This window comes from Calidris pugnax, unplaced genomic scaffold (genome assembly GCF_001431845.1).
Source record: "Calidris pugnax isolate Ruff unplaced genomic scaffold, ASM143184v1 scaffold11, whole genome shotgun sequence".
Taxonomy (NCBI): domain Eukaryota; kingdom Metazoa; phylum Chordata; class Aves; order Charadriiformes; family Scolopacidae; genus Calidris; species Calidris pugnax.
Window position 1 is genome coordinate 13,637,157 of NW_015090803.1, and position 10,519 is coordinate 13,647,675.

A 10,519-nucleotide genomic window follows, 5' to 3' on the forward strand; every position below is an offset into this window, starting at 1 on the left:
ACATGAAATTCCCTTAATCAAATCCAGACTATGTTGTCAAGCCTTTCCAAGGTCAAGCATAACAGGAATGTGACAACCACAAACTAGTGACAGCAACCCCTGCTGGTGTCAGGAAGATAATTCAGCCCTTCACAGTCACAAAGATTCCACTTTTTTAACCCCTTCCTTGATGAACTTCCATGGGGATATTTTGTAGCTTTGTTTTTGTTCTTCTCTAAACCCAAAGCATTAAAGATGTGTGGAAGGAGAAGATAAGACCCAACATTCTGCAATCACAGACACCTTCTTTTGGGCTGACTTTCCAAAGGGAAAGGTGTCAGGATGGCTTTTACACTAGTGCAACAAACGCTGTGCCTATAATGACTGCCCTAATCCAGGGGGACATCAATAACCTTAAAAGGCAAATATACAAATTAATTTTCTATCCCAAATATATTAGACCAAGGAAATACCAATTGGTCTGCACTGGCCAAAATCCAAAGATCAGTTTTGCACATGTGTAACACTATTTGTATAGTTCAATAGTTCTTTATTTATATATTGTTTAAACAACTTTGGCCAAAGAAGGAATGTTTTTGTTGAAACATTAAGGTTTTTTGTAGGGAAAAAAATAGCATATTATTAATATTTTGACAACTCTTTAGTTTAGTTTTTGTTCTTTGTTATATAAACTTAATCTTGTTCTGATTTCCTCAAAGGTAATTTTAATATTAGAAAGGTTCGTCTTTTACTTTTTATTCAGTAAAACTCTTTGCCAGGACATACAGCACTTCAATGAATATAATTTTACATTAGAAAAAAAAAAAGATGGAGACAACTTCATTTTTCTGTTTATTTTGTTGTAATTGCACTAAGAAAGTTTGCAAGCAAAGTGATATCATTTGTGAAATTTTCCTTTTTTTTAATGTCTTTAGTAGGCCTCTCCTGAAATATGAACTCCAGTATTGAGCATTGCACTTCAAGAAGGACCTTGACCAACTTGAGAGAACAACAGGAAAGAAAAGAATTCTAAAAACTGTGACCTGTGGATAAAATGATAGAATTATAAATATTTGATTCACATAGCATGAGAGTAAATAGGATAAAAGTCCAAGAACATGTAAGTGGTTGTTGCAAGAGAGAAGAAATAACCTGTTCTGCAATTCCACTGTGCATAGAACACAAAGTAGTTGCAGCAGGAAAGCTGTAGTTCAGACACTGGAAAAAGCTTTTTAATAGTAAAGACAGATTTCAATAAAATGTTTAATAAAATTGAAGAGTCTCCATCACTTTGAGTTTTTTTATAAACAAATATCTATCAAAGTTGCTACAGTTTCAAGCTGACATGGCCTTGAGGCAGGAGGTCAGATTACTTCTCCTCTTGGTCTTGAATTCCTATATTTCCATGATGTATAACTATATAACACACAAAGTACACATATGAATAATTACATTAGACACCACAGTGACTGAACATTTTTGCAGGTTAATCTCCCCAAAGTCAGGGAACAGTATCAGGAATAAAGAACTCTTATGCAACCACATCTTATCTTTCTTATGTACATACCTTCTGATACTCTAATTATACGTTCATTGTCTGAAGCAACACATACTTCCCAAACTTCCCCATGTCTGCAACACATGTGGCACGGATCCCGATCAGTGATGAGGACTGTGGCTGACATGCAATCTTGATCTGTCCCCATAGCACCATATATCTTATGCACTGAAAGAAGGAGGGATCCTATGAAGAACCCTCCCTATCTGCAGCCTCTTGAGCTTTTGCCCTCCTCCTCTCCATTCACATTTCTTCAGATTCAAGTCAGGCTCTGTCTGTTACTTCTTCATGTCAGATAAAGTGGCAGCACCACAGAGCACAGCACAGAAAATGCTCAGGAGTCAGAGGATGGAGTGTGCTCAGTGCAGACAGAAGCTCTGGAAACTCAAGTTGCTGAGCACTGACGAGCCTAACCAGGCTAACACAGAATGAGAATTTTTGAGAGCCTTATATTTGGAACATTGGGAAAATCTAACACACTTCTACCACATTTCAAGACCTTGCTCAAAAGCGTAAAGATGTCATCACATTTTTTTTATAACTTGGGCAAAACAATGCATTTGACCCTTAATCTCATTTTTAGAAGCAGCACAAATTGTTTAGCCACAGTTTCTTCAAAATTTTTGTCAAATAAATATGTCTGACATAAAAACTGCCAGCCACACTGAGTAATATTAGTAAAGTTATTAAATACTGAAAGCAAGGTCTTTCAACACAAAGCACCAAGAATAACTATTAACATCATCTTTAATAGTACTGAACAGGAAATAGTAGCATATTCATAAATCCATACAGAAATGATATATAGGAATCTCAGTTAAAGGAAGGAGAGGGCTATAAGGATAATAACTGGAGGTAGCATTTAGAATTCACTGTTCTGTTACTGCTTGTGGTATTAACTGAATTCACGTGACTAAAATAGGACCTAAGAGAGTTTTTCTGAAAGAAAGAATTTTTTCCTTAAAGATGTACACAGTGTCTATTACATTTCACCAGAAGAGTAGCACTCTACTTTTACTATAATATTGTCTCATAAGTTATGACAGCGCTTTGCCACTGCTACTCTGCATGCTATTTACCAGAAGAGCTAACCTATGTGCCCACAAGACCTGTGTCACTGTTCATTTCTCTTTCATCCTCCATAATGTTGAGGGACTTGGAATGTCAGAGCTCATTCATCTTACACTTTCTTGACTTAATACGGAACAGAAATTCTATGGACTTTTCTTTAAAAAAGACATTGTGGAAAATGTAATCTGTTTACTAGGATAGCAAGATATTGACTCTTCTCTAAAACATCTCAGGATGTCTGTGGTCCTTGTTGCAGCAGCTAAGACTACTATTTGGTCTTTCAAAAAGATGACAGTCCCAAGTCTCTCAATTGCAGAGAGGAACATATAGACATCTAGTTCCTAAATCTCTGATCCAGTCTTCCTCTACATTAACCAACAGGCATTTAAGGTTGTTCCTCTTTTGAATAACTACTGTGAGATCTCTACTCAGAGAAGAGCAGCTGAGTGTCTGGAAATCATCATAGCACTTTGTTTTGGACTTTGTGAAGGTAGGACCTCTCTAACCTTTATCTTGCCTTGGCAGGAACTCCTTTGTGGCACAAAACACACGTGTAAATTCCTTCACAAAATTGACAGATAGTTTCCTTTCTTATGAAGGGATATAAGAAATCATATACATTCATTTTCAAATATGGACTAAATTTCACTGGAACATAAATAAAACCTTTTGGCGTTTACCACCTCTTAGGCTTCAGCACCTTCATTATCCCTGAATAACTGTCTTTAGAAAAACATTTTGAGGTTGGCAGCTGTAAAGAAAGCCTACATAGAGCACTAGATTCCACTCCTTTTTTTTACCCAAAAGCAATGTTAAGGTCACCTTTCCCACGTAGACAGTCTTTTCCTACCTCAGGAGAGGGAGGATGGGTGGAAAGGCAAGGACAGCTCCTGACCCTTCACTGTCTCTTTGGAGCAGAGAATCATTAGACCCTGTATCTGGCTCTTTTCCTCTTTCTCATCTACACTCTGGAGGGCACAGAAAGGTGTAAGAAATAAATCATCCATTGATTGCCCCCTCAGGAGCTACATAACCACAGAACTTCCCTTCTCAATTGCCTAAGAACAGAATACTTCAAATCAGATCATAACAGAAAATATGTTTTGTTTTGTTTCTTTTTTTTTTTCCTAAAGCACACAGTCATACACTAACAGATATTCATGTTAACCTTCCCAAATTCCTTAGACCAACCCTGTGCTCAGAAGTCAGACTGTAGCTGGCAGGATTTGTTACGGTGCGAAGGGTCAAAACTCTGCTCATCAGAAATGCTCTGCAAGGGTGCACCAGCAGCCTGCACTCAGACCCGGCCAGAAACAGTTATTATCTTACCCACAGGAGGAATAGGAAATACGATTTTGCTTCTGGCCATAGGTCAGCAGACAGGTATGGGCTGGGGACTGGCAGGCCCTCACCTTCCTGCTCAAAGCCAGTCGGGCTGCAGGGGTTTTCAGCAAGCAGAAGTTAATGCTAGGATCCTTCTCCGATGAAATGAGTAGTTTATGTCAGAAGAGAAGTGAATTTTATTCTTCCAGTATGACTCACACTCTCCCCTACTCCCTTCTCCAAAGAAAATAAAACACATAAAAGATATTTATTTTCTGTGATCCTGAAACATATAGAAGCATAAATATTTGGTAAACCATATTCACCTAATGATGACAGCAGAGTTACGGGGGGCATCTTGCCTGGCTGACTGTTTCTTTCTCTTCTCTCACATTTTCATTAATAAACATGTCAAAGCCTGAAAGCTTGAGCAGCTGGATCACAGGAGTTATTTATCTATGCTAAACCTTGCAGTTACAATGAAACTGTGTCCTCCAGCCCAAGGTAGTGAAGATCCTCCTTTAAGTCTGATGGTAACGGGAACAGAGCATGTGTCTGGGAAGCTGAAAAGATTCCTTTTTGTCTCACTAAGGAAATTTCCCCAGAGAATTGATATGTTCCATTTGGGTATGCTGCTGTCTGCAGAGAAGCCAAGGGATGGCTTCCAGTTGGGTGTAGTCCTAGAGAAAACATCAGGCATGTGATCCTCCCCTCCCCACCAATCTGAACATCAGATGCAAGACATTAAAGAGATTCTGCTAAGGGACTCTGTTCCTTTTATTCTTCCATTCTATTTTCGTACATCTAAAGCACATGGTTAGGATGGTCCCAAGCATTTGTTCTCCCAGAAGAGATTGGAGAGCAATACCCAACCCAGAAATGACTCTGCAAGTATCATCACAAAGGGCTGGAAATCTCCAAAGAAAGTTAAGCTGATGAAAATAGTTACGTTTCTTTCTCTGCGTTGGTAATTTAAAAAGGAAACTAGCAGGAATACCAGCCCAGGACAGTAATTTATGTAACTGAGAAAAAAAATCCACACTGTTCTTAAACTGCAATTGGAATGGCTTAGTAACATAAATTATTTGCTCTTTCCCTAAAATCCTCCAGTGTTTTCATCCAGTGATCTCAAAGTACTTTCAGAACATTAATAAATAGAAAGGCTTATATCTTCAGCTGGTATAAATCAATGTAGCTGTTTCTGATTGCATAGTCCTCTAAAGCAAGCATTTCTTGTACCCACTTCACAGATGAATCAGCTAAAACTAAAAGCTGGTAAAAGACTTGAATAAATTACTTATTTGTCCCTGGAAAAAACTTTGAAAGAAAATGCAGAAGACTCTAAGTCCTCTGCTTCAACTAGTAGAAAACACTATAAAACACTGTAATTTATTCAGTTATATCAGACCTGTATTTTGCAAGAAATATATACACAATGCATTAGTGCTATCAGAGTGGGGTTTTTGCCACCAAACAGAGATCCAGTCTGTTGTTTGAAGGAATGTAGGTCTGCCTACAGCTTCTCAGTTTCACATCCTGCAGATATTAAAATATTGTTCCAAAAAATCACTATGTTGTCCTACCTTAAAATTATACAAGTTTAAGTATTTTGCTGAATGCACCCTGATATGAATCGAGCAGAAAGTATTTAAAAGATTGCCCCAGCAGGTATGTGACTCTTATGGTAGTTATTATTTTTATGTGTTGTTTGCACATATGTTTTAATGTAACACAATATCAAGTAATGTCTATCCCCACATAAACCTACATAGCATTTCTGTGCAACTATCAGATAGCTTTTGTCCCTCCATATTAATTGAGTTTATACTAGTGTTTCTCACTAAAATTTTGGTTTATCCTCATAACGTTACTTTACGCAAGTTCTACTGCCAGCTCAAGTTCACCAAGGTCAAACCTGAAGTTTCCCCAGAACTCCTTGCTGATCTCACCATCAGCTTTGTTCTGGACTGATCCTTCAAGGTATGCCTAAGTCCTGCAGATTTCATCTGTATAAGTTTCTAAGTTTTATTTTTTATATAAGTTTTATCTTTATAGCCTTTCTTTTTATATCTTTTCTTTTATCCTTATGGGTTTTCTTTTTATATCTTTTTCATAATTTTATTTCTTATCTATTTTTTATAAGCAGAGTCAATATTATTGTCCTTACTTTTATTTTATAGTTGCCTTATTTGCTTTCTGCAGATATGAAATATATTTTTTTTTATTCTGTAAGGCACAAAAGGTATCAATACAAAATCTTCACTATCATAAATCATGGTCATTTCACTGGGATTTACATATGGTATTAAATTTAAGCACATGCCAAAGTGTTTATACTGTCAAGATTTTCCAGGGATGCACCCAAATTAGTAATTTCAAATGTTATAATTGTAGGAGCATTGGAGCACCACTGAATGAAAATGAAAAGTTTTAGAAGCACCAACAGCTTTGGTTTTTTGTTTTTTGGGTTTTTTTTGGCTTTTGGAGCCATTTTCAGAGCCTAAGACTATTATTTGTGGGTTCCTTTTTAAATGAATAATTATTTTGGCATCCTGCATGCAAGTTTCCTAAATTCTATTACAGCTGGAATTGCAACATCTTAAGCACTCAAAAAGCATAAGAAATATTGACTACAATATCTGCTGATCCTTCCATTTTTAGTATTATTTAGAAAGATGGTTTCAATGTAATTATTAGGGCTCTTTCACATTTGATCTACATAAAAAGAAATCGAAAAAGTTAACAAACAGGAAAAGTATGAGAAAAATAGTACTTTGTGTTTTTCAGAATTTACTTCAAAATTAATAGCACTGTCAAATGAAATTATTCAACTTCTAGAAACACAGGCAAATGCATATACATATGCACAATGCACGTGTGCATCCCTATTCAGAACTAAGTAAAATTCAAAGTTCAGTGTTATTAGGTAAAGGCAATGGCTTGTGATAAGTAAGTCTAAGTATCTCTCAAATGATTATATATTGAAAGATGAGGTTGCGTTGGAAGGATCAAAGACTTCCAGCTGTTCAATAGGCAAAATGGAAACATAGGCCAAGATAGCACATGCAATACCAGGATATCTCCTTACAGAATACTTTTACCCTAAAAATGCCTCAGTAAAAAAACCTGCATCTTCTATTAAATGTTTCTCTCTCTTTTTAGAGTCTTATATGTGGAAGCACTGGCATGATGAAAGACAAATTTACTATCTTTTTACCTTTTACTTGTTTTCAGATCTCAAATAAAGCTGGTGTGTACTGTGCCATCTTGTGCAACATAAATTAAACTTATTTACTAAGTCCCAGCTGCTAGTTAAAGGACTGATGTAGCTTCCAAGAGCTGTATGACTGAAGATGATATATGAGAAGGAGGAAATAGAGGTTTAATTTGCAAAGATGGCACTTAAAATAAAACACAGCATGACTTAAAATAGTATCTCCAACACTGAGATACTAAATGCAATAAATATGGAAACCCACCATTTTAAGTTAATTATTTTTCTATCAGTCAGAACCATTTAAAGATGTATGGGAAATGGTACTGACACATGCATATACACCGCCAAATTTTACCCTCAAGTACTATTTATGATAGCATTTATTTTTCATGGTGTACCATGTTACTATCAGAAAAATCAGTTTGGTGCCCATATCTTGTTATTACTTTATTTTAAGGGGAGGACAGGGGGTGGTGGTGGGGAAATAATCTTTAGAAGCTTTTTTGCCCTAAATATAATAATAATAACAACACTTGGGCGTATTTTAAGTTTCCTATTTTAAAACTTGCATGCCTGCTTAGGAAACATATTCAATTTCTATCAAGCGTGAGCACACTACAGTATTTTCTATAACAAAATAGTTTTGCCTTTCTACTAAATAATTTGTTTCAATAGTAATTTATCATAAAAGTCAGTAGACTTGGCCCAAAATGTTAACATAATAAATTAATATTACTACTAAAACAGTTCATGGCTTCCTGTAAATCTTATTACATAGCAATAATGCTGTTCCTAAGAAGACAAAAGTGTTCTAATATCAAAAATAGTTAAATACAGAGGTAAAACTTGCCACAATGTGTTGCATTTGTGGTGTTCACAACATGAATGATAGCAAGGTATCCTATTTGAGGAAACTGGTATGTATATGAAAAAGTATATTATTTTGAGCATATTCTATCTTTCAGTCTCTTTTTAGAATATTCAACACTTTTAAAATTACTTATCAATATAAGAACAGTAGATAAAGGAGAGTGTAGTACCTATTTTACATACACACCACCAGAATGGTAGAAATTGAGACAAGAAGGAAATGGTGGTGTTCTGAGTAAATTAAAAAGAGAAGAGGGCTTTGGAGTATTCAGTTTGTCTCTAGGTCTCTTCTCCTTCATGAAAGAACTTTAGAAAAGCTTTCCAGTTTGGTCAGATAGCATATAGTTTGACAAACACTAGGAATAAGGAAAATACGCTACCTAAAATTTCCCACTATTGATTGTACAACAGTTTGGTTTGCAATGTTAACATCTGCTTATGTCACCACTGAAGTGATTACTGGAGAAGTTTAAAGTAGCTTTCAATTCTTGCAAAAGTGAGATGAGGGGAAGAAGGGAAGGTAAAATCTTATTAGAAAATGCCTGGGGAGATGAATTGGAGGGGTTGCATTTTTCATGGGAGTAATAGGTTGAGTGGATAAAAGATACAGAAATCCCTTGGAAAAAATACCTTTACCACAAAATTTGCTAAATTTGTGAAAAGTGCATTTTACCCAGGAGTAGATTTCCTTCTTTCCTTTTAAATGAAAAGAAAACAAATATTTTCTAGAAATTAAATTATTCATCATGGTCAGACCATTTGCAAAAGCATAACTTTTCACATGCTGTATTCACGAACGTGGTTGCGAATACAAAGTATGTGAAGTTGTCTTAACTTTTTTCTCAGATGTCTCTACATGTTTACCCTTACAAATGATTTCTTGCCTTGTATTGTATTTCTTTCCATATACTCATAACTACTTTAAAAGGTATTTTCTGTGGGTGTGGTTTTCTGTCTTATCATCAAATGGAAATTTCACAAGTTTTTGTATAGCTACTATGATTTTATTGTATTTTATGTTGTCACTGTTCCTCCGAAGTAATTAATTCAGAAAAATGATCATCTGTCTAATCTTATTTTACAGCTCTTACAAGATATTCTTTCAGAGGGAAGATAGAGACATATGTCACTTCCTCTTTTTTTTTTTTTGCTGAGGAACAACATACACTGGTAGAAACGAAACATATGGACATTTTCTTACACCCAAACAAAATTAACCAACAGAAAGTGTCTCTGATCTAAAGCAGGAGGATATAGTTGCTACAGCAACAGTATTCAACATTTCTGTATTAGTAAATCCAGGCCTATTTGTTTGTCTCATGCTTGGCAGAAGTTTGTCATTGGAATTGTGACCACTTTAGACCATCCTATAACTCTAGCATGCATTTAAACAGACCAGCTGGGCTTCATTCTGACAGTCAAAAATACAGCATCCCTCATATAATAAGGTTTTATACAGCACAGAAACATCAAGTCTTCTCACTTTACCTAAATTGAATGCCACTTAATAGAACCCATACTGATATAATTTTAGTGGGGATTTAGAGGAAATATTTACAGACAATGTAAGGTAACCCAGAAAAGAACTTTTCAATCCCTGTCCCTCCCACCCCACCCTGCAAAATTCTCTGAGAGGAAGAGAGAAGACGTTTGTGGGAGCAGGGGGAATGCTCACACTAAAGCTCTAATCCCTAGGTACCACATAGTGTTAGAAACTACAACTTTTTCTGGTGCAGTTTCAGCTACTGTTTGGTTAGAAATGTGAGCTGGTGTTGGCTCTGGGTAGTTTGGAGGAACCCTATCTCTTTTATAATATCCTATCCCTTCTCTTCACTTACACTCGTTTTGCTCCACAAAATAGAGGAAATATGATAGACTCCAAAGACAGAGAAAATTGGATGTCAGCACTTAGGAATTAACTGAATTGAACCTGACTAGAAGGACTCAGCTCACAAAGAAAAGTACTAGACTTGTTCAGGGAGTAGCATCAAGTAGGCTGGTGTTTTAAAATATGAAACACTCTCCTGCAAGTTCAAGAGAGAAGACAAAGAAAGGGCTGGAGAGAACTAAGGCTTAGGACTTATGAAGTCAAATATGACATGTTGAGGACAGTGGGAATTTTGTTTCTGATCTTAGTAGTGTGAAGAAAAACTGGGTTTTATACCAGAAGAGCTTTAAATATTAAGGAATCAATGTCACAAATAGGAATTTTAATAAAATATGAAAGTAGCAAAGGAATCTGAATTTACACAATATCTGAAAAAAAATAGTCAGGAGATATCATATCAGCTTCAGAGAAACAAATAATAATTTTGAAAATAATTCACAGACACAATGAAGGAAACAAAATGTTTTTCTTGAGCACATCTGGAAGGAGAAGAAAAAAAGGAAAACCAAGAAGCTCTGAAAAATAAGGATTGAAGGCAACACCACGGAATTCAGGATTAATATGACTCCTGCATAAATGTTCCACAGCTTTTTTTTTTTTTTTTTTTTTTAAA

General features: G+C 35.8%; 1 protein-coding gene across 9 annotated transcripts in view; it reads right to left on the minus strand.

Moving 5' to 3' along the window:
- Positions 1-10,519, minus strand: part of HDAC9 (histone deacetylase 9) — a 479,210-nt gene that overhangs the window by 61,633 nt on the left and 407,058 nt on the right. The gene's annotated exons all lie outside the window — the stretch shown is intronic.